The 21576-nt window shown below is 40.1% G+C and overlaps 1 protein-coding gene across 3 annotated transcripts in view; it reads left to right on the top strand.

The window, feature by feature from the left end:
* nectin1b (nectin cell adhesion molecule 1b) overlaps positions 1–21576 on the top strand; it is a 186936-nt gene that overhangs the window by 94349 nt on the left and 71011 nt on the right. The gene's annotated exons all lie outside the window — the stretch shown is intronic.

The raw sequence follows: 21576 nt of genomic DNA, 5'->3' as shown, positions 1-21576 counted from the left end.
AGATCTGTCTCAGACTGTGGGACTCAAGTGCAGACATCTGCACCGTGCACATTAAGAACAGCCCAGAGTTTGCAGCTGTTGCCATCCATTTGCTAAAAGAGCCCTTTGTAGCCCAAGGGGCTTTGATGGCACATAGGCTTTTAACATGCATGGCCATCAGTTTTTTCCCCCTCCTAACAGAGCCGCGAGTGGAATTCTACAACATTTCCTCTATCAAAGTACTCTCAGGATGAAATATGGCTGGATTTTTGTTTTAAAATATGTTCCTCCATGGGCCATAAATTCAAAAGTGGGTTTGTTAAAGCGCCTCTTATGTGATGCCACTCCATTCAACACAGTGTAAAATCACAGAATACAAATTGCAGCTACGCAGCATTAAAGACAACAATCACTGTGGAGAATATTGAGAAATGATCTCACTGTGCCTGCTATGATTTTTTTTATTTTAGATCACTAAGTTTTAAGGCTTATAATTCTCATATTTCTTGGTGCTAATAAGTTCAGACGAGCATTGTATTTGGAGTGGAGTAGGCCTCCAGTAGTCACAATGCAGCCCCATGAGTTGATGAGTTTCATAACACTTTTCTTTTGAATCACATTGCTATTCAAATACAAGTTCCTTTTAACAGTCGCTTTGATTTTATAGGCCACAATTGCTCACTAACCTCTGGATTGGTAGCTTGCGTTGGAAGAAACTCTTTGCCACTGTGAATAGTCGAGCTGTCGATAAGCTAGGAATTGGAAAAAATGTATCAATCCAAATGGCTTCAAGGAAAGCACACAGACAGCCAATACCACGAGTCATTAAACTACAGCGATTAAATGGTTAATGGACATACTGTATATGCATGAGCAATTCATTGGGCTGGATACAGAGGGAGAGTTTTACTCATTGATCAGTGAGATGGCTTTTTGCTGCACTAGTTTGTAGCTTTGAGGCCGGTTTGTATACAGAACCACATACTGATATAAAAGAGGGGAAAACATCAGATGACTGGTGTTGAAAATTTCAGATCTCTATTCAGTGGACTGTCCTGTGTACGTTACATTATGAAATGTTCGCTCAGTAAGTATTGTTGTTGTTGTCAAAAGAGACCCAGCAACCTAACCTGTGTCACAGCCTGCAGAAAAACTAAAAAGTGCTTTGTTTTGTCACCATGGTATGTTAATGCATAGTTATTTCTAATAACCTTTTTTTGATAAACAGATTGTTCATGGCTTCAATGGCTTAAATATGTATTCCTTTGCTCTTGTTTTCTATCTGTTTTCAATGTGTACAGTTTGAGGTCACATGGGGTTGTCCATAATAAAAAATGTGTTACTGTAAATGACGCTCTTACTCTTATGTTAAGCATCCTCAGAGGTGTAATGACGACAATTTTAATTTTACACTCCACCAAGGCGCCGATAATACAGTCGCTCCTGCAGCCCTCAGCCCTGCAAAGTATTTAAGATGCATTTTATCAGCTCAGGTTAATCAACTACACCATCAGGAAAATGTTTTAAAGATGTCTAATTACATTTTTTTTTACAAGTGCTTCCAAAAGTTAATGTACTTTAGATATGTTAAAAGATAAAATATGGGTTTTAAGGAATAAGTGAAAAGATAATGTGCCCAGAGGTGACTTGTTGTTTAACAAGACTAAGGCCCAATCCCATTTCTTATTTTTACTGCTGCCCTTGGTGTGTGAGTGCCACTTGGCCCCTCAGAGAATAATAATGAGGGGCAGTTGTTAACGTCTTTCCCTATGAAATGGGACAGCACTTTACCATCCTGATTTGTCTTCAGTGGCGTTAACCTAAACAGATGCAATTATGGTATTATCACAATGACAGCCATTTATCTGATGTAGATAGAAACGCATGGACGCTCACGATTCATTCACAATTTAGGTTTCACACTATCCATCGATCACACAAATTAAAAAGAGTATTGCTTCATCACCAGGCCACTATCAGTGCTTTGTAGGCTCACGTTAGCAACCTTTGTTCCTACCTACTCTGCCAGTCTGAGGCCCCCAGGAAGTGTGCCAGTCTTTGAATCCAGTTTTCATAGTGGCCAGACAGTGGAATTACAACCTCTGAGTCCGTCACGTGGTGCAATGGGTCCCAGAAAGACTTTTTCCAATGGACTGACACTGTTTTAAAGAGACATCTGTAAATCAGCCCCCTTTAAATGTTGTTTCACAAGCAGAATTCCATTCTGTCCGATAACAATTGGAAATTCTTGCAAAGATGAATGATTGAATCATTTTATCCCCATTTAAGTAAGAGTAGCCCTCAACCAGAGCTACCAGAAGTCTCTAGTATTGTTGCTCCTAGACCCAAGGATGTGGAAAAGGTGCCGAACATCCGGGTAGATATATGATGCCGCTGAACATTTCTGGCTTCATGTGCTTTCTTTTTATACATTTATGGCCAGTCTGCACTGATATTAGAGGAGTGTTAACAAATGCAGCAACCTTACTGCTGGACTTTAGTTAAATTTCTGGACATCACCTGCCATTAAAGACAGGAATGTGACATGGAAATATCAGCAACAACAATGTAACGTTGGCTAGCTAGCTAGCTAGTTAGCCATCCAGATTTTTTTAATGGTTGCATAAAGAAAAGGACCAAAACATTAAAATGACATTAAACCAAGATAATTCAATGCTTATCATATTTTCTTTACATCTATTAATAACAAAAATACATTTGTTGGTTTCTTTTGTTGCTTCTGCCTCTGAAAAACATCCATTCAGAGGGCCACATAGCCTGTACACATTGCCCTATTCCTCTATTTAAACAGTAACTGGGGCACCCTACCCCTAAACATGAATACACAAAATGGAAGCATAAGGGTTAAGTTGTAGGGAAAGCGGTGTATTGGGATTTGGCCGTAGAGTCTGCAGTCTTGTTAGTGGCTTTGTTAGGCTGTACAACTGTATAACCTTTCTTTTAAATATGAGTTCAGTTTGAAAGTTGACCACAAACCTATTATTAACTAGCCAAGTTAGAAGACATAACTTTTAAGTATTTTTATAGGGTTCCAGCCACTGTTGGAACACAATTATGTGTTTTTTGGCCTACCTGTCACTGAGTTCATGTGACACTTCATTTCTCAGGAGTGTGCAACTGTGAGTCCTACTCATGAAACGTTTCACCATTTATGCAAAACACATTATCATCGTTTAACTTAGAAATTGTAATGTCTGCCATTCCATACTGCTACTTTGTCCTGAGTCCTGATGCCACTCCAAATAAAACTGCAGCTCCATGATAATGATCAGGAAAGTGGCTACAGATATTTTCCCCCTCACTTGCGGTATTTTTATAGGTCCTCTGATCAAAGTCCTGAAACTCCATTTTCTGCATTTTCACTCTCAGTTTTTTTATTCATGTCCTCTCAGATTTTGTCTCTCAGGCAACAAGTGGCGCGACTAAAGTTGACACATGTTTCACTTGGAGCACCATCCAAAAAGCAAGGCACATAATTTGGAGAAATCTTCCTGCCATGACCAAACCAGTGAAATGAACTAAGAAAAATGCACATTCACAGCGCGGGGCAAGATCTGTTCTTTTCATTCCCCTTAAATTGCTCTCAACAATGAGCTGCTTTTGCTCCATGGTGCTGCAGCTGACTTAATGCACACAATAAAACAATGACTATTTTAAATTAATAGATCACAAGTATTATTGAAACACTAACGGCAACACCTGGCTGAGTGTTGCTGCCCTGTTCAGAGCTGATTAGGTATTTGTCATCTGTTTAGGCCCTTTTCAGTGCCTGTGTATGCTTCACATATGGCCTGTGAATACAGCGTGTACACCTGACTCCTGAGCCTATAGACTGCTCAGGGAAATGAAAACAATGACAAACACAAGACATTTAGCATTCAAAACAGACTTTGGCTTTTTGTGTTATTGTGTTGGCCTCCCTTTCATTATGTGTGCCACTGTCCTTACCAACCTTGTGTTAAAGGGACAGTTCACCACAAAATCAAAAGACATATTTTTCCTCTTACCTGTAGTGCTACTTATCGATCTAGATTGTTTTGGTGTGAGATGCCAAGTATTGGAGATATCGGCCGTAAGTGGCATTTGGCTTGTGGTGCTCAAACCACCAAAAAATGGATAATTGAAAAAACCTAACAACAATGTCTCTTTACAGAAACCATGATCCAGGTACTCAAGATAATCCACAGACCTTGTTGTGAGCAGTTTCATTTCGGAACTAGTTTCTTCCTATTAAACTACACCAGCGAGCCATATCATGGTGCAGAGGGAAGTGTTGATCGACTGCTAGCTCACCTAGCACCACTGAGCTAGCTAATGTTACAGCTTAGCCGAGAAGGACGCCAATCATCTCGTGCTGTTGCAGGAGCTTCTTATCCATGACTGCATGATTGGTCCCTTCTGTGCAGTGATATGATTAGCGGGTGTAGTTTGGTAGAAAGAGAATAGTTCCTACATTAAACTGCAACAAGGTCTGTGGATTATCTTGAATAACCGGGTCATGGTATCTGGAAAGAGACGTTGCTGCTGAGTTTTTCAAATGTATTCGTCTGCCTCTTTGTGCACCACAAGCTGAGTGCTATTGAGTTCCATTATGCTGAGGAGAAGGCAGACATCTCTATGGCTCGTATCTCCAACACTCGGCAACTCACACCGTAATGATCTAGACTGATAAATAGCAGGTAAGGTTTTGGGGTGAACTGTCCCTTTACCACAGGGTAAGCAAGGGCAGTGGAACACATGAAGAAAGGTGTCTGTCATGAATGCTACGTATCTTGTGTTTATCATTTCATTCAGGAAAAGTTTTGTTTTGTTTTTGTTTTTTTGTGGTGAGCTGCCCCTTTAACTACCACATATCTCTGATGCTCATAAAGTCTCTGTGGCAGCTTACAAAGTCTTTTCGCAGGAGAACATGCTGCATATGGAAGTTCATGTCATCTGAACTGACCTACCAGCAGGCTTGCTCAGCAACAAGGACATCCCCCCGCTCCCCCTCCTCCTCCTCCTCCTCCTCCTCCTCCTAAACTAAAGACACTTCTACTGGGACTTAACCTGAGTCCCAGGAGTGTTGTACCTCTGCTCTCCACTGTGACGCACCATCCCTGGGAGCTTAAAGGTGGAGGAAGCTTTTAAACCACTCCAGACTTGAAACAAAAACAGATTCAAAGGATGTTTAAAAAAGTATCTTTAGTGTTTAAATTTTAACCTTTATGTTCATTACTCTCTCTTAACAGCATTATCATAATACCAACCTGGTACAAAGCTGAAACAAGGCTCTACATGTCTACACAACCATCATATTTATTACTGTACTTAGTGTGAACCAGAGATTTCCTGTTTTTTATGGAAACGATCTAAAACAGTAGGGTGATGAAAATCCATTAAAAATAGAGTGCGTGTTTTTCTTGCTGTGGTTTCCAATGAAAATGGCACTGAAATACAGACTGACTCTTCATCACAAATCATGTACGATAGTAAATTCAAGCCAAACAGTCTCCATGACAGGCACAGATTCTTTGTGTTTCAAAACTTTCTTTGCAATTATAGAATGAAAGCAATCTGTCTGAAGAGTTGAGTAATATAAACATAGATCAATGAATTGCTTTTCTCTTCGGTGAGTCTGTCAGAACTAATCTCTTTAATAATTGGTCCATAAAATAGTGAAAACAGTCATAAAACACAAAAACACATTAGACTCCATGGACCATCTACTAACTGAAAGAAAGTTGTTTATAGGAGCAACCCAGAAATAATTAATTCCCAGATAGAGCTTTTATGTTGTATATTGACTCGTCCTGACACACTGTTATTTATACCATTTTAATTCTTTAGAGTCCTCTCCCAGCATTTAAATGTGACACAGTCATGCAGTGAGATAGTTACACGTTTTCCAATTTGTTTTCCATTGTGCAGAATATTTTCCGACATTGTTTGCTCTGTTTTGCGTCTGTTTGATAAAACACGTTTCGTATATAACCTGATCGATTGGGCATGCAGTTTACACCCTGCTGATAGACAGAACAAGTCAATTCTATTTCCAGAAAATGTGAAATTATAATGAATTGGCAATTATTTGGATTAACCCAGGATCAATCTGCTGAAATTATTATTGCCTATTATTTTGTAAATGAGACGGCTCATAAACAAACTGCTCGGATCCCATGAATAAATTTGTTGGCATCTTGAGGAATGCCTGCAATAGCTGGTGCAGACACACACACACACAGACACACACCAGCCCCTGCTTTCACGCCTTCCCATTTTCAGAGCCAGTCATGGCATGAGCAGCTCTGCTATCCAGCTGCGCATTAGCGTTCTCCAATTAAACTCAGCCATCCCAGAGCAGAACGAAAGGCCTAAACCCTCTGGTGAGAAAAGTGCTGACAACCCTCATCTACAAAGTCCTGCTGGGAATACTCTGTCCCTGTGACCATTTACCCAGCGTCAAAGAAGTTGTGTGTGTGTCTGTGTGTGTGTGTGTGTTAAGTGTATAAGTATGTCTGTGTGTGGGTTTAAGAGGCACAGAGAGAAAGTTAGTGTGCATACCCTTCATCCCTTTGTTGACCAATGCTTTTTCTGCACTGAGCCTGCCTGACCTCAGATGCACAATAACTCTTGAATAACAGTATGACTGCTCATTTTTTATTTCAGTAAGAACATAAATGAATGAATTTGCAGCACTTGCTGTGCATATTTGTGGTAAAAAGGTTACTGAAAATTCTTCGTCCGAGGCAAAGTCCTGTCTTGTCTCGGGCTAAAATTAAAATCTCTTTGAATACTAATTCCTGAAGGAGCAGGATGATAAAACAGATTGGGACTGACAGTCTCCCTGAAATCCTCAATTACACAGAGACTAGGCGTGGCCGCAGGAACAGAAAGATAGATTTCAAGGACGTGATTTAACCTTCTAATTTTAGTCCCCATGATGTTAATGCACACAGGCACCATATACTGTTCGTCATGTGCCCAGCTATAATAAAGTACAGGCACAGAATGTTCCTTTTTCTCTGATTTGTGACATAATTTTTGATCATTTTGGTGCAAATTCAGACCATTGTGTTAATAAACGCATTAAAAAATAATTATAATAATTTTAATTTTAAAAAAGAAATTGCCTCCAGTTGACCTCCGCAAAAATAATTTCCTGTGATGATGTACGTCATTAGCCTGATCATTTTTAAGTGAAGATACTGTGATTTTCTGAGGGCACACTACATGTATTTATTGATTTAATTTTACTTCAGTTTAAGGTCAAGGGTGTAAGATTTAGGGGGAATTTAGTGTTCTATGTTGTGGAGGTTTTTACCAGGAGCAGAATTATCCAAATTATCCAGAATTCACCAGAATCATGATTTAAACCAATAAAAAAACACAAAAGAAAGCAGTGTCACATTAAAAGCTTTGTGTTTTGGGGGTGCCAATCAGCTCACCTGGTGGAAAAGGCACCCCATGTACAAAGGCCTTGCAGCGGCTGTGGGTTTGAGTCCGCCCTGTGGCACTTTGTTGCATGTCATCCCTTTCCCTCTGTCACACTAACAACTGTCCTATCGATTAAAGGCAAAAAGCTCTCAAAATATCTTTTGAAAAAATGTGTTTTTCTGAGGCTCCTGATGCAGAGGGGCTTTATGCGAAAACACGAATGGCCCCATCTAGAGCCGTTGTTTGGCGCATTTCTTCTGGGCTACTGCAGAAACATGGCGGTGCAATATGGCGATCTCTATAGACAAGGAACTGTTCCCTGTGTTGATATAAACAGCTCATTTGAAAAACAAGATTATTATTTTCAGGTGATTATACACTAAAGAAAACATACTTGTTATACTATATTCCATTTCTGCTAATATATCCCACTAAATCCTTCACACTGGACCATTAAAAAATAATTGGGGTGAAATATGAAGCTATACATACTGATTTGCCATTGGCGTTATTATAAGTCAGATATATTCATATCTAATGGGTTCCAATGCGATGCAGATTGTTAAGATGATGAGGAATAGCATTCAACATGCTCTTTAACACCAATGAATGCACTGTTTTTTTATTCAAGGATTTTGTAAATTAACAATACCACTTTTCCCCTTCAACAGAAGGATTAATTATGTCCTTCACAGCCTGTATTGACAAGTCTCTATAAGAAATACTGTCCCTGGGCTAAACCCACATATTAGCCAGTGTCCTTGCTTGGTGATCATCATGCATGAATCCGCTGCTCTCACTGGGAGAGAAAATGCATCACAGGGTGAGTCAAATCTCACTCAGCATCATTATGTCAGTTGAAATTAAAGTTTCCCTGGCCCCCAGACATTAAGCTTGCCATGAAATGAACCTTCACCTGTTAAGAATCACTGAACCAGCTGACTGTATGGAGAGCTCTCCCGTCCACATTCACAATGTGAGTTCCAGCGCCTGACAAATGGGACAAATGGGGTAAATTAAGAATCCACTGTCTCCCACCCCCACACTCTCTTCCCTGACTATTGACTCTCACAGCTTTATCAGTGTACATTAGTGTCAGTGCCAGTCTACATTTAGACTAACAGTGCCAGAGGAGGCAGCCCATCAGCACATACAGGCATGTCAGTCGTCATGCAGAGCCAATGACCCTTTGTCAGAAACAATCCTCATCAGCAGAGCCACCAGGCAGAGGCTGCACTGTCCAGTCATTACAGCACTGAGTCCTCAACTCAAAACAAATAATGCTAGAGCGTAGTATAGAGATTCAAACTGGTAAACTGCACTATGCAAGATTTTTAAGTCTAAACACACCTGCGTTATCTGTCCAATTCACGGTAAAGTGACCTTTATGTCCAAATTAAATTGGACTCTGGGGAGAAATATCACAGAGTGAGATTATTCAATACTAAAGAGTCTAAACTAAAGAATATAAATGATCTACTTAACAGCAGAGATAGAGAAAACTTGACACGTCAGTATTAGATCGCTTGCCTCACTACTTCTGGTATTCTTTGTTTTAGTGCACCACACAATGCTGTGCACACTTCACACGGTTTTTCACTTTTGATGTTCGCAAAATCCACAGTCACCTCTGACTGTCAATGTTTGACACTGCAGGCTACACCCCCCTCAAAAATGTGAACTGTGCCAATTAAAATTTAAATGTGATTAGTTGTTAAAAGAGCAGCGGTTTTTAGACTGGATAATTTTTTTTACCACAGTTGGAAATGAGACAGGCAGACAGAGATGTGGAGGCAGTTGAGAAAAAGAAGCAGTGGGATCTGATTATACGCCAGGAGGGACACACACAGGTAGCTGCAGCAGCGGCTGACTTAACCACTCAATTATCTTTGGGCACCAGAGGTCATCAGAGAATATTTAATTGAGTCCAAAGTTCCACATCTTACACCGCTTCATGTCTCAGGGAATCTGTAGCTGTGGACTTCAGGGCTTTGACCCCCAAACTCTGGACTTTGAAGGTTCGGCATTACTGCTAACAAAAATAAATCTCCTAATCGGCTACAAATGCATACGCAGCGCCAGCCATTGATTAGATTACAGTGCTATTTGCAACTCCATCCTTGAAAAGCTGATGTATGCAAAAATGCAAACAAACTAACTAATCCTCATAACATAGCCAGTCGGGACTAATTCCCCTGAAGTCTTGTGGCTGGCCGCCATGACGAGTCGCAACCAATTAGTTGCCTCAGGAGGACTGGCTTTCTCCAGCAGCAGGTTTCAATACCCAAACCTGAGGTCAGTCACAGAGCCCACATCAACAGAGTTGATATTGCTTTGTTCTGCGAATGTATCAGTGGTATTTAATATCCATTTGAAAAAGAAAGCCTGTCGACTTGATCTATGTTAGATGTTAAATATGTAAAAAAGATGGAGGAAAGATACATTTCTACAAAAACATAAATCATAAAATAATCAGACCACCCAGAGAGGAAGAGGGAGAGATGTTGTACATTGTACTGACATGCCATTGGTCCGTCTTGGTGAAACAACTCCTCATGCCTAATTGAGAAAATAGCTTGCCTGTCTGCATCTTCGTAAACAACTTAAATGACCATTACAGAAATATCTCATATTACCATTTCTGATCTGCCATCTTTATGGTTACAGTCTGATTGAGTTTAGGCAACAAGAACAACAGGATTAAAAGTAGCAGAGACTCATGGTCATGGTTATGGGTTAGAAATACATCACTGTCATGATATAAAGAAACCAGTGTTGACTATTGGCACGAGCCAGGACATGAACTGTGTTAAAGGAGATTGATACGATATTCAGAGCATTAATATGGCACAAACAACTATTTGTTATTTAAAGACATAGCGGAGTAATGGCGCCCTGAGCAGAGAATGAAGTCACACTCCCCTTGTGTGTGTTGTTATCCAAGCTTTTCTGTTCACTGTTGTGGTAGACGGTCCATCTACATGTGCATGTTAGCGCATGTGAGTCCCCACTGACTAGCCAACTGCTGCCACTCTGTACTGTGCTCAAATGGTGCTTGCCACCATTGGATGGGATGGTGTCGTCACAGAAACGTGGTGCCCATCCTCTGGTTGACCCCCACCACCCTACCCCCCAGTTAGTAACATTAGCCCTATGAGCACTTTTGCTGTCCTTAGCACTGTTAGTAGAATTTGCATGTAACCCATGTAATCATGAGGGATGCGATCACTTGGCCAATGTAGAGTAACGAGAATGAAGGAAGTACTATTAAGATCGAAAGTTTGTGTAAGCAGGTTGGTTGGGGTGGTGGATTGGTCAAACAAACACAGAGCTTTCCCCCAGGAGACCAGTGTTCGTTTCCTAAGTGAAACCAAGTGAACTCTGAGTTATTTTAATGTAGGTTGTCATATTACATTGTACCTAACTTAACATTAAGTACGTAACGTGACATGGCCCAACCATCTTTCATTTCCTAAACTGAACTTACGTTGCTTTACTTTTATAAAATGTACCTACGTCAATTAACAGTAGGGATATAACGTGACAACCCCCAACCATGGATCTTTTCCTGAACCTCACCTAACTGATAGGGGCGCTAATTTGTGGGGTGCTGCTGTGTTCGTGAGATCATACAAAGAGGTGTTTGTACATTTTTATAAGATACTATAAGAACTATTGTATGAGGATATATTGCATTCATTGGCAGACAAAAAAGTGAAACCTTACATTGCTAGTGAGGGGCTTTATACGTTTTATACACCATTGTAAATGAGACTTGTTTGCTTCCACAGACAAGAGACACAACTTGGTACATACAAGCTGAACAGCTGACAGTTGTGGAATCTAAGAGGTGGCTGTATATTCGAAAGGCCAAGATGATTGGTACAAAACCAGAACTTGTCCAGAGCTCAATATTGTATATAAAATCAAGTTATAAGCCAAGTAGTTAGTGAAATACCGGTTTTCAGGCTCTCCATCTCACCTGGTATGGCCCATTAGGACTGTAATCTGTGCCAGACTAAATTACATCAAGTCATTGTTGATAGAGAGTAAATCAAGTGTCTTTTTCTTGATGCTGGAGACTGAGCCCTGGTGTGCATTGCCCCCAGCAGTTCCCAAGGCCACTTCTATAATTGAACTGAAAAAAAAAGTCTGTGGGGATATTGGATTTAAATGTTGGTGTTCACCCTGGGCAACATTTATCACTTTAAGCAGACTACAGAATCTGTGAGATATCCAAAGCACCTTTGCACAATAGCAGGTAAAAATAATAATGTTTAGATTTTTGCCCTTATGTTGTAGTTGGGATGCGACCAAATCATGGAGTAATGTACAGTGTAATCACAGAAGGAGCTTACTTAATGAATTTCTGCCATTACTTTTGAAAAATGTTTGATGTTTTAATCTCACCAGCAACTTCTGCTGAACTTCATCGTCCATGTTGCAGGAGTTGTGCCACTGTATCAGAAACCAGTTTGGCTTAAGGAGGAAGCAATTTTGGAAAACATGAATAATTCCCTGTCACATACCGTACTTACTTAAGTAAATTTATGTTTTCTGGTTGATGTACCATGGGATTCTCACATATTTTTGAGCTTTAATTTGCTAATCAAAGTTGGAAATGTATTAGCATAATTTAATGCTCGCTATGACTGATGACATGTTTATTTATGTCTGTCTCTCGCTGAAGATGATGAAGGCGTACAAGCTGATAATCACTCTGGCCCTTTTTCTAAAGAGCTTTGTCATCTTGTTTTGCTGAGAAGATGGCAGAAGCCGTGGCCTTCGGAAGCATTTCTGATTACTTTTACTACTTGTTGATCTTTATTCATTACTTGGAATGTGCATATTGTGGTGTTTGCTTTGCATTAGCCACCCTCTGTGTACTCAATCATCAAACCGCTTTTATTGCTGTTGTGCTTTGCCATGACATGAACATTTTATACAATCAGGATGCGTAGGGTTTGAATTTGTTGCCATAAATTCGACTCATTTAAATCTGCGAGTGGTTTATCAAACACTCTCTGTGATACTTGTTTTCCAGTAGTTTGATTGTTTGCATCTGTGACATGACATAGCTGATACTCAGCAGCTTATATGAATACAGTAGTACAGTCACGTCTCAGTGCAATAATGTGTGGAAACATGTTGTGTATTCACTTATTGGTTTTGGGTCCCTGATGACTACCTCTATTAGCGGGACAAAAAAAGAGGAATGACTCACACTACATGCACAGGTATCGACAGCAGGACTTCCTGCCATGAGGCATCTTGTCAAAACGAAACATAATACATGAGTGTTGATTTAACAGGTTTCTTTTCTTCCAATGAATAGCCTTGTGGGGTAAAAGCTTCCTGTTGAAGGAGAAGGTATTCAGCAGCAGCAACTGGATGCTTGGCTGATTGCTTCATGAGTAACTTGGCATAATGTGGCTCTTGACAAGAAAATACATGAGAACACAAAGCTCCACTTTAAACCTCAAATTAAACAGCACCACCACAAAGCTTAACACACACTGAGGGATCCGGTTGCTTCACACCGCTGCCAGCTGTGTCAGATCTGCCTCTAATAATAAATATGATATTCCCCAGAATCAAAGAATGTAGTCAGCCTCTGTAATGCCTCACTGTATATATTTGTATGTCGGTCTGTGAGTATTTGTGACCTTCACTTACTCACAAAGTGTGCGCAGTGCCTAGCTGTGTGCTGTCTCCACTATTTCAGTGACAGAGTTGAAGAATGTTTTCTTGTGAGTGACCCTGGGGCTTGAACTGCAGCACTACATGTGCTCATGCCACTGAAAAAAAATCTAAAGTACACCCCCAACAAAACCCATCTATCAGCCTGCTGCAGTGCAAGAGAAGTATGTTGAAACACAATTTACGTGGCCTTGATTTTTTTTCTTTATGTCAGAATCACAGTTGAATGATGACCAACACGACCACTCATGGAGTGCTGTCGTCAGAGGACATCTCTCTAAACACAATGTTTTATCTGAAGGGACTGAGTGCTATTACACATCGGAGATGGTGGCCTGTTTGCGAAATATCTACCATTACAATGATTTAATGAAACATAAACAAAGGAGATGGAAGTGAAACTGCAGTTTAGTTAAAATTATCGCTTCTAGCTATAAAGCTTACTGATAATTTGGTAAATCTTTATTTTTTTATTTTATGATTCTCATAGAATTTCACATAAAGAAATGAAAAGAGGCCCTGTATAATATCATTACTGTACCTCACAACACTTCAAACATCCTCTTGAGGAAATAAATTAAAGGAATAGTTCAGTGTTTTGGGTATATATGCTTATTTGCTTTCTGTCTACTAGAAATTGCATTTATGCACAACTAATATGAAACAGGTGGTGCAGTGGTTTGCACTGTTGCCTCACAGCAAGAGGGTTCCTGGTTCAAACCCTGGGGTGGGGTAGGCCCTGTGTGCAGAGTTTGCATGTTCTCCCTGTGTCAGCGTGGGTTTTCTCCAGGTACTCCGGCTTCCTCCCACTATCTAAAGACATACAGGTTAGGTTAACTGATGACTTTAAATTGGCCATAGGTGTGAATAGTTGTCCGTCTTTATGTGTCAGCCCTGTGAAAATCTGGCGACCTGTCCAGGGTGTACCCCGCATCTCGCCCAGTGTCAGCTGGGATAGGCTCCAGACCCCCAATGACCCTTGACAGGATAAGTGGCTATGGGTGATTAATAAATGAATAATTTGCCAATAGGCCTACGCTTTTGAGGGAAATGTAATCAGAATTTTTCCGTAACCTTAACCAAAGTGCCTTTATTGCTTAAATGTAAGCACAGAGGAGTCCAGACAGCCCATTGTTATTTGGAGGTTGTTTAAAACCGACACTATTATTATAAGTTTCACATGCGACACTAATTGACCACTGTTCATGTTGCATGTGAAACCAAAAGTCAGGGCTGGTTTAATACAAAGTCTACACTATTTTTACATGATGTTACTTCATGTGACATATTTACAACATGTGACATACTTATTTTAAGGCAAAACATGATGTTGTTTTCTAAACCCAACCAAATAATTTTGATGCCTAAACCTAACTGCGACTGTCTGACAACTTTCACCACCACCACCACCATGTTACAATGAATTTCACCCAGGAGACAGCTGCGCGTCAGATACAGATGCTTAAGGGTGCATCGTATCACACTCGAGGGGCTTGACAAAGCTTTGGTTTTTGATGTTGAATGTTAACCCAGAATTCTGGTGTCACAGTCCTTCACTTGTGTTCACCATCCACCACCCTGAGAATCCAGCAGGGTATATAAATGTAGCACATCATTAACTCAAAGAAACATCTGAAAATAAACCAGGTAGTGATTACGTTGCCACTACAGTGTAATAACTACAGGGTTGCAAATAAGTGTATTTCTTTTTTTTTTTTTTTTTAATTCCACTGCTGAGACGACCAGATATGTCCAAGGTCCGAGATCCAAGATCCGTTCAATATTAGATGAACGGGAAAAACAGGCTGAAGTGGTCTAGATTGCAACCCCCAGCAAATAGAGAAAAACAGTTGAGTTCAATAAACTTTATTCATCCCCACGGGCACAAAAGCAACAAATACATGCTACAGTATATAACGCTGCATCAGCTGTACACAATATCCACAGATACTGATACATAAAAACTGCCCTAAACAGGGTGTTGTGGGATGTTAAGAAATAGACTTCAGTTACATTTATTGTTGTTAAATGGAGTTTCAGCACTTGGGAGTGATTTTATATTACAATACATGAGGCAAGGTTTTTTTAGTGCTGGTTAGATTGCTAAATCTGATTAAATGTTGCTGTGTTATATGTTGTAGTGCAGAAAGGCAAGGGAAGTGGGATTGGTTTTCTACCTTAACATTGGACGGCTAATTTCGACTCCAGTGCTGTAGCTGTCGCTATGACAGTGCTTGCTTGTGTGTTGTGTGGGTGTGTTTGTGTGTCTGCTTTGAACAATGGGCAAGTGCTAATAATAAGTTGTTTAATTAAAAGCTCTTTTTCCCCTCCTTATTAACAACTTTTTTTCTCAAAGGGATTGGTGTTGGCATTATTGAGTCGGCAAATTAAATTTTTAAGACTGTCCAGACAACCACGGACAGGCCTGTGACCGTCAGACTCACCCTGAAATGCTTGCTGTTTTGACACATCATCCCCATCCCTCACTTGTCATGACTGACGTGAAGTCAAGCCCATCCTCAGACCTGCGTACTTAGCCCTGTTTTTCCAAATACTGCAGAAGCTTTTAACTGTCTCAAAGGTCAAACAATTCAGCCAAGTGGCTTCACTGCAGGGTACCTTGCCCTGGAGCAACCAGAAGGTCAATTAAGTAAAGAGCAGTCAAATATCAGCATTACTAAGATGAGTAACACGACAGCGTCAGCAGTGGCTGCACAGTAGCGTTTGATAAAATACTACAGACAATCAAGTCAAATATAATCAAATCTTATTTGAGGGTAGACCCATTATGTAGTTATGTATCAATTACATTGTGCAGTTGTACCATTAGACCTACAGTATCACCCGACTCTTCCAAAATGCGTCTGTTGGCTACCTGACCACAGAGCAGCTAATTTAGTCCTCAACACTTGTCTCTAACAGGAGCCTGTGAGATGTATTTACTTAAGCGTGGGTGACATGCTTTAATTAAAATAAAAATCATGCTGCTTTATTCGGTTTATAAAATAGTGACAACACAAGCTACTGTGACAGCTCATGAACAGAGCTGCAGGGCAGGATGAAAATACCTGCAGGGCTCACAAAGAAAGGCTCCACAAGAGAGATTAACAAAAAAAACCAACTGGATGAAATGAAATGAAAGACAGGGAGAAGAGCATTCACACACACGCACGCACACACACACACACACACCTTAGATATGATTTCAGAGGCAAAATTTCCTGTCCAATCTAGTAAACTATTCCAGTTTTTTTGTTCTAAAACAAATTAGTGTTTTGGCATCTTCTCAGGAAAGTGTGTCTGTGTCCAGGGCCGTGCAAAGACCTTTAGAGGGGCAGGTCCTAGAAGTTAAAAAGGGGCACATGGAATAATATTTTAAAACACCATACACCAACATAAATTACAGCATAACCATTTGAGTTGTAGCGACTGATATTCAAACAGAAAGTAACAAAGCTTACAACCAGCTGCCTCATACATTTACTTGTCCCCCACCTGATGAAATCAGAGGGGGATTTTAATAAATAAAATTATAATGTCATTTGAATTGACTTTCCCTTTACATTTCTCAAAAGCTCTACAGTATAATCACATAAAATTTGACATGACTATATCGTAAAACTTCACTTAGTAGCCCGGGCTATTATTTGCTGAAATCACTGAGGTCAATAGGCCTTTAACTGGGACAGGAGGCTATATGGGGGAGGCCTTTCATTCCTTTTACACAAAACTGTTGCTCAGCAAAGATGGGGAACCACTATGAAGATTACTTGTATAAAAATTAGGCTTCAAATAGCATATCAATTACAAATCATTCATTTAATCTAGCTCCGACAGACTTCCCTTGAGGTTTAGGGTACCTGGCATACTGACCCAATGCCACTTTATCCTGTTAGAACAATATTCACAACTTGGATTAATTCTTATGAAAAACCCTTTTCATTCTTTTCATCAGTGGACCCTTACGGACTAAAGGAATATGAATAGCTTACAGGGTAATCAAGGAATGGGCACATATTCTGACTTTATAACAGCTGTAGAGGAAGGGAGTCACCTTTTTTTCCTCATGCCAGTAAATCTGAATGGATTTTGATCTTCTCTGCTGCTCATGGTTTCAGTAAAATGAACTGTACGATTGAATTGCAGAGAATCTAACCGAGCTAACGATGTGTAGCATCTCCATACTGACCAGAGTTTAACCATTTATATTTGTATGTGCAAGCTAACTTAGCACAAGTGGGCAGCCAGCAATCTGGTTTTATACATCCAAAGAACTTCTATAAAAATTAACTACTTAGCAACCAGGCTGGCCTTTATTTGTCATAATGTGTAGCCACAATAGGCTGGTTAATGGGACTGTGCGTTTAATTGAGACTGGGCTTTTATTTCATCATTCATTTTACAGTCAGGGTTATCCTGGACAGAAATCATTTTACAATTTCATATAATCCATTACTGAATTGTTTTAAATGAAAAATGAAAGTAAATTATAAATGTGTCATAGTGTAATTTGAGGTGCATTTACCTTTATATTTCTCACAAATTGAGCTTCTGTGTGATCATCGTCAGGGTTATCCTTTTAGCTAACCCATTAAGGAAAGGCTTGTCTGACAGGTCAAAGACGATTAGGCTACTTGATGACAATTTTAACTTTGAAGCTCCCTTTTTAAAATCTACAATTATTATTGTCATTGGAATTCATATAATGTGCTAGTGTGCTGCTGTGTCATTTTACTTGGTATAGCAAATGTGAGAAATTATTGCTGAAATATGGATCCTTCTTCATGCTTTTTGACCGCTCCAAGCACCAGAACCTTAATAAAGAAGCATCAGTATCCAAGCAGCGGCTGGCTTCACCGTTAATCTCAAAACAATGGCTCACTTGACCGCAGTAAGAACCAGCAGTCAGGACCACTATTAAATTAATGTTGCATAACTGATGTATGATTTGAATGTGGTGCTGTTGAACACCCATACTTTAAATATAACAAGATTATCAATCAAACAAATGAAACTCACCATCTAAACGTCACCACTGCTGAGTGTCTGACTGCAGCTTCCTGTGTTGCAACGGCGGGCATGTCAAGGATGACCTTTCACCTGCTGCAAGAGAAGGGTCATCATCTGATGTCAACTGACTGACGGCAGCCAGGTCATTTTATTCATAGCTAAATTATTAGCCTAATTGTTAAATGTTGTGCTTGATAAAGGCCACAGGCAGACCTTCACAAAAAGCCTTGACAAAAGGGCACCTCAGACACGAATGGGGAAAGGGGCAGGCGCTCGAGCACCCTCAGCCCCCTCCTCTGCATGTGCAGCAAATTGAAAAAAAAAGAAGAATTTCAAATTGGCAGACAATGATGTGTTATTATGGAGGGGAGAGTGCCATTAAAGAAAATTATTCTTAAGAATCTTGTTTCTGATACTGGCTGCTTCTGCCAAAAACAGTGATCTTACAGAATGTTACAAAACAAAAATGAGCTTCTGCTGAAACTTAAATAACACAATACACAAAGCCTAATTAAGAAAAGGTGTCAACAGGAAGTGAATGCAGTTCAATTAAAAAAAAGTGAAGTGAACCTAATGAGCTTCATGTGCTGTATGTTGTATTAGTTTTAGTGCTGTTGTGTGAGATTTAATAATTTTGCACATTTGCATGTTACTGTGTCCACCCTCTGTAATCATATGCTGTTATTAATCTGACTGACGAAGATATATACCAGAGCAGATGTGCCTATTTAAACGACGACAACTCTCAGAATGTTTTTGAGCAACTAGAGGAGCTTGATATGATTTTGCGTGCCTTGTAATTAAGTGCTTGTTCATCCATCAGGTGATGTCTCTTTAGGTTTGCCGGGCTGAGCTGCAGTTCGTGTTGTAGCAGCCCTCTCCCGTCATCTATTTTCAGGCCAGAATGAATCAGCTTCTCCTCTCTTTTTTGTTCATTTTGACACCCGACAAAACTCATCGCCTCTAAGGGAATTGGAGTAGAGGGTCTTGTTTTGTTCTGGCAGTTCTTTCAGGAATGGCCATCAATCAGGTGATCTATTGTGTTAGTGAGGGACCTTTCTCTATTGAATTCATCACTTGCTGCAAAAAGCAGATGCTACAAAGGTATTGAAAGTTTGCAGGGTACATTACAATCTGACGTGAAAGAGCCGCAGTGAAAGACGAGGGGCAGTGCTTCATAATGATTTCACTGCCAGTTTATATGTCAGGACGAGGTGACCCCATTGGATGGTGCCTCGGCTTTGACAGAATTTGTATTACATTGATATTCTCTCATGATTATCCTCCGTGGACCATGTTCTGGTACAGTGATTCAGAAACACACAGAACAAAAGGGGCAGCTCAGATTATTTGGCATTTTCCAGTAATTGAAAATAAAGCCAAGATTGTGATGAAGCACCACAATAAAAAACTGACTTGAACTCCTTTTATAATTGGCCTTTTCTCATTGAAAAAAAAAACCCCAACATAATAATCTTTTTGATTGCAGCTGTTTAATCAGCCTGACATTGAGGTTTTTGAATATGTTTTCTTTAGTCATGACAGACTGTCGAAAAATGAGCAGTCTTTTTCCATGCAGCGACCAAATGTTGAAGGATTTGGTAAAATGTCAGCAGGCTGGAACAAAGAGAGAAATCAGAGGACAGGAGTTGGTTTGGATTTGTCCATTTCGCCTGATGCTCCAGCTGATCGATGAGAGGGTCTGTGGTGAGCTATTGTGAACACACTTACTTGTTGTTTCAAAGAGTGCAGAGTAACTGGGGAGAGAGTACTTTTTAAGTCTTAATTTGCTGGCATTGTCAGTCAATGCCTGTGTTCTTCAGGCTGGAACTGCCAAGACGAAGGATAAACAAAGTGTAGGCTCTGTTTAGAGAGCCTTGGATGGAGGGGAACCAGAAACAAAACAAGGATCCTGGTGAAATTCTGACTCTGTGCTACATTTTCTGCAGATGAGGACTTTGGGAACAATGCACATTTGTTTTGGGTTAAGAAAGAAAAAATATGAGATTATTCTGACGGGTCTCCAGGTTAGTGATTCCCAAAACCATTTTTCTGAGTACCACACTGATGTCAGAGCTTGTTTCGCAGCAATTCACAGCATTTGCAACACAATTTCAGGACCCAGCAGAGCTAATGCAGCCTTTTCAGACACTCATACGGAATTGTTTATCTCTACAACTTGCAAATGCCCACAGCAAAAACAACTACTTTTTTTATTAGGAATCCAGACACACAGAATGAACCTTGCGAATTACTTTCCTCTTATCTAAACAATCTACCCTTTCAGTTGTCTCTGAACAGCTGGTTTTGTTGCAACTTTATGCACAATCTCATAATGACAGTGATTCATTATCATTTTTGCAGATTTGATGGTAGTTACACAATGTCTTCATTTGCAAGAGTGCTTTTAAAGGAGATGTTTCAGCATCATGTGGCCCTTGGGATGCCAGTGACAAACACTCCAAGTAGCACTTTCACGAATACTTTTTAAACAGCTTTTATGCTCTGTGAATTAATCATCATTCTCACAAGAAGTTATTGATTCTTCGCTCTGCATTTTCTTTCACACATTTGTTTGATCAACCGCACACTTATCTCTTTCTCAGGTTTTCTTTTTAATGAAATTCTATTGGAGTTCTCTGCCTTGTGGTTTTCACACTGCACCATAATTATCCAGGGCCCTCATAATGTCGGCAGCCTGTGTCTCCGGTGCCGTGGTGCTTGTTAGGCTGACTTTCAAAAATGGTTCAGGCTCAGTCCTTCTCAGATACTCTGGTGGAGCTTTCAATTGTCACTGCGTTTGAATGTTAAAAAAGTAATGTGGCGTTCCCACCCTCTGGTAGCCCGGACCAACATGGCTCCCACACAGTGTCGGTTCTGAGGTCTGCTGTGGAACAGTTTTGTCAGCTGTGTGGTTTAGGTGTGGGTAATGACATGCCTACTACAGATGTCTCTAATGAGTCATGACAGGCAAACATTGGAACCCAGCCGTGGTTATTAATTTCACTGGATAAGGCTTGATTTGAATAGTTGTACACCAGATCACCCGGTGAACTTGGTTTCATAATAATAATAATAATAATAATAATAATAACAGAAGAAAATGGTGCTTGTAACTGCAGAGGGAACATTATATTAGAGTGAACACAATATTATATGTTACACTTAATAAAGACCACAACCCCTTCATTTTGACTTCCTAATCAGACAGCAGTTCATCAAATCAAAATTTAGTCCTTTGCAAATAGCTGTTTGTGATTTTGGCCAAATTTACAGGACACTTCTTACTGAATATCCTTTCTGAAGCTGTCACAGCAACCTGGTCTCACTTCAAAGTCTTCGAAAACCAGTGTTTGGACGTTGACTTCTGGCATCAGACACAAAAAAAGCTGTCCTTTCATGTCGGTATGATACGTGGCAGGTCGCTGTCATTGTTTAACAGTGCCCAGC

This window comes from Epinephelus lanceolatus, chromosome 4, assembly GCF_041903045.1.
Source record: "Epinephelus lanceolatus isolate andai-2023 chromosome 4, ASM4190304v1, whole genome shotgun sequence".
In the NCBI taxonomy this organism is placed as follows: Eukaryota; Metazoa; Chordata; class Actinopteri; order Perciformes; family Serranidae; genus Epinephelus; species Epinephelus lanceolatus.
The sequence above is the reverse complement of the archived record's forward strand: the minus strand, read 5'-3'. Positions and strand labels throughout refer to the sequence as shown.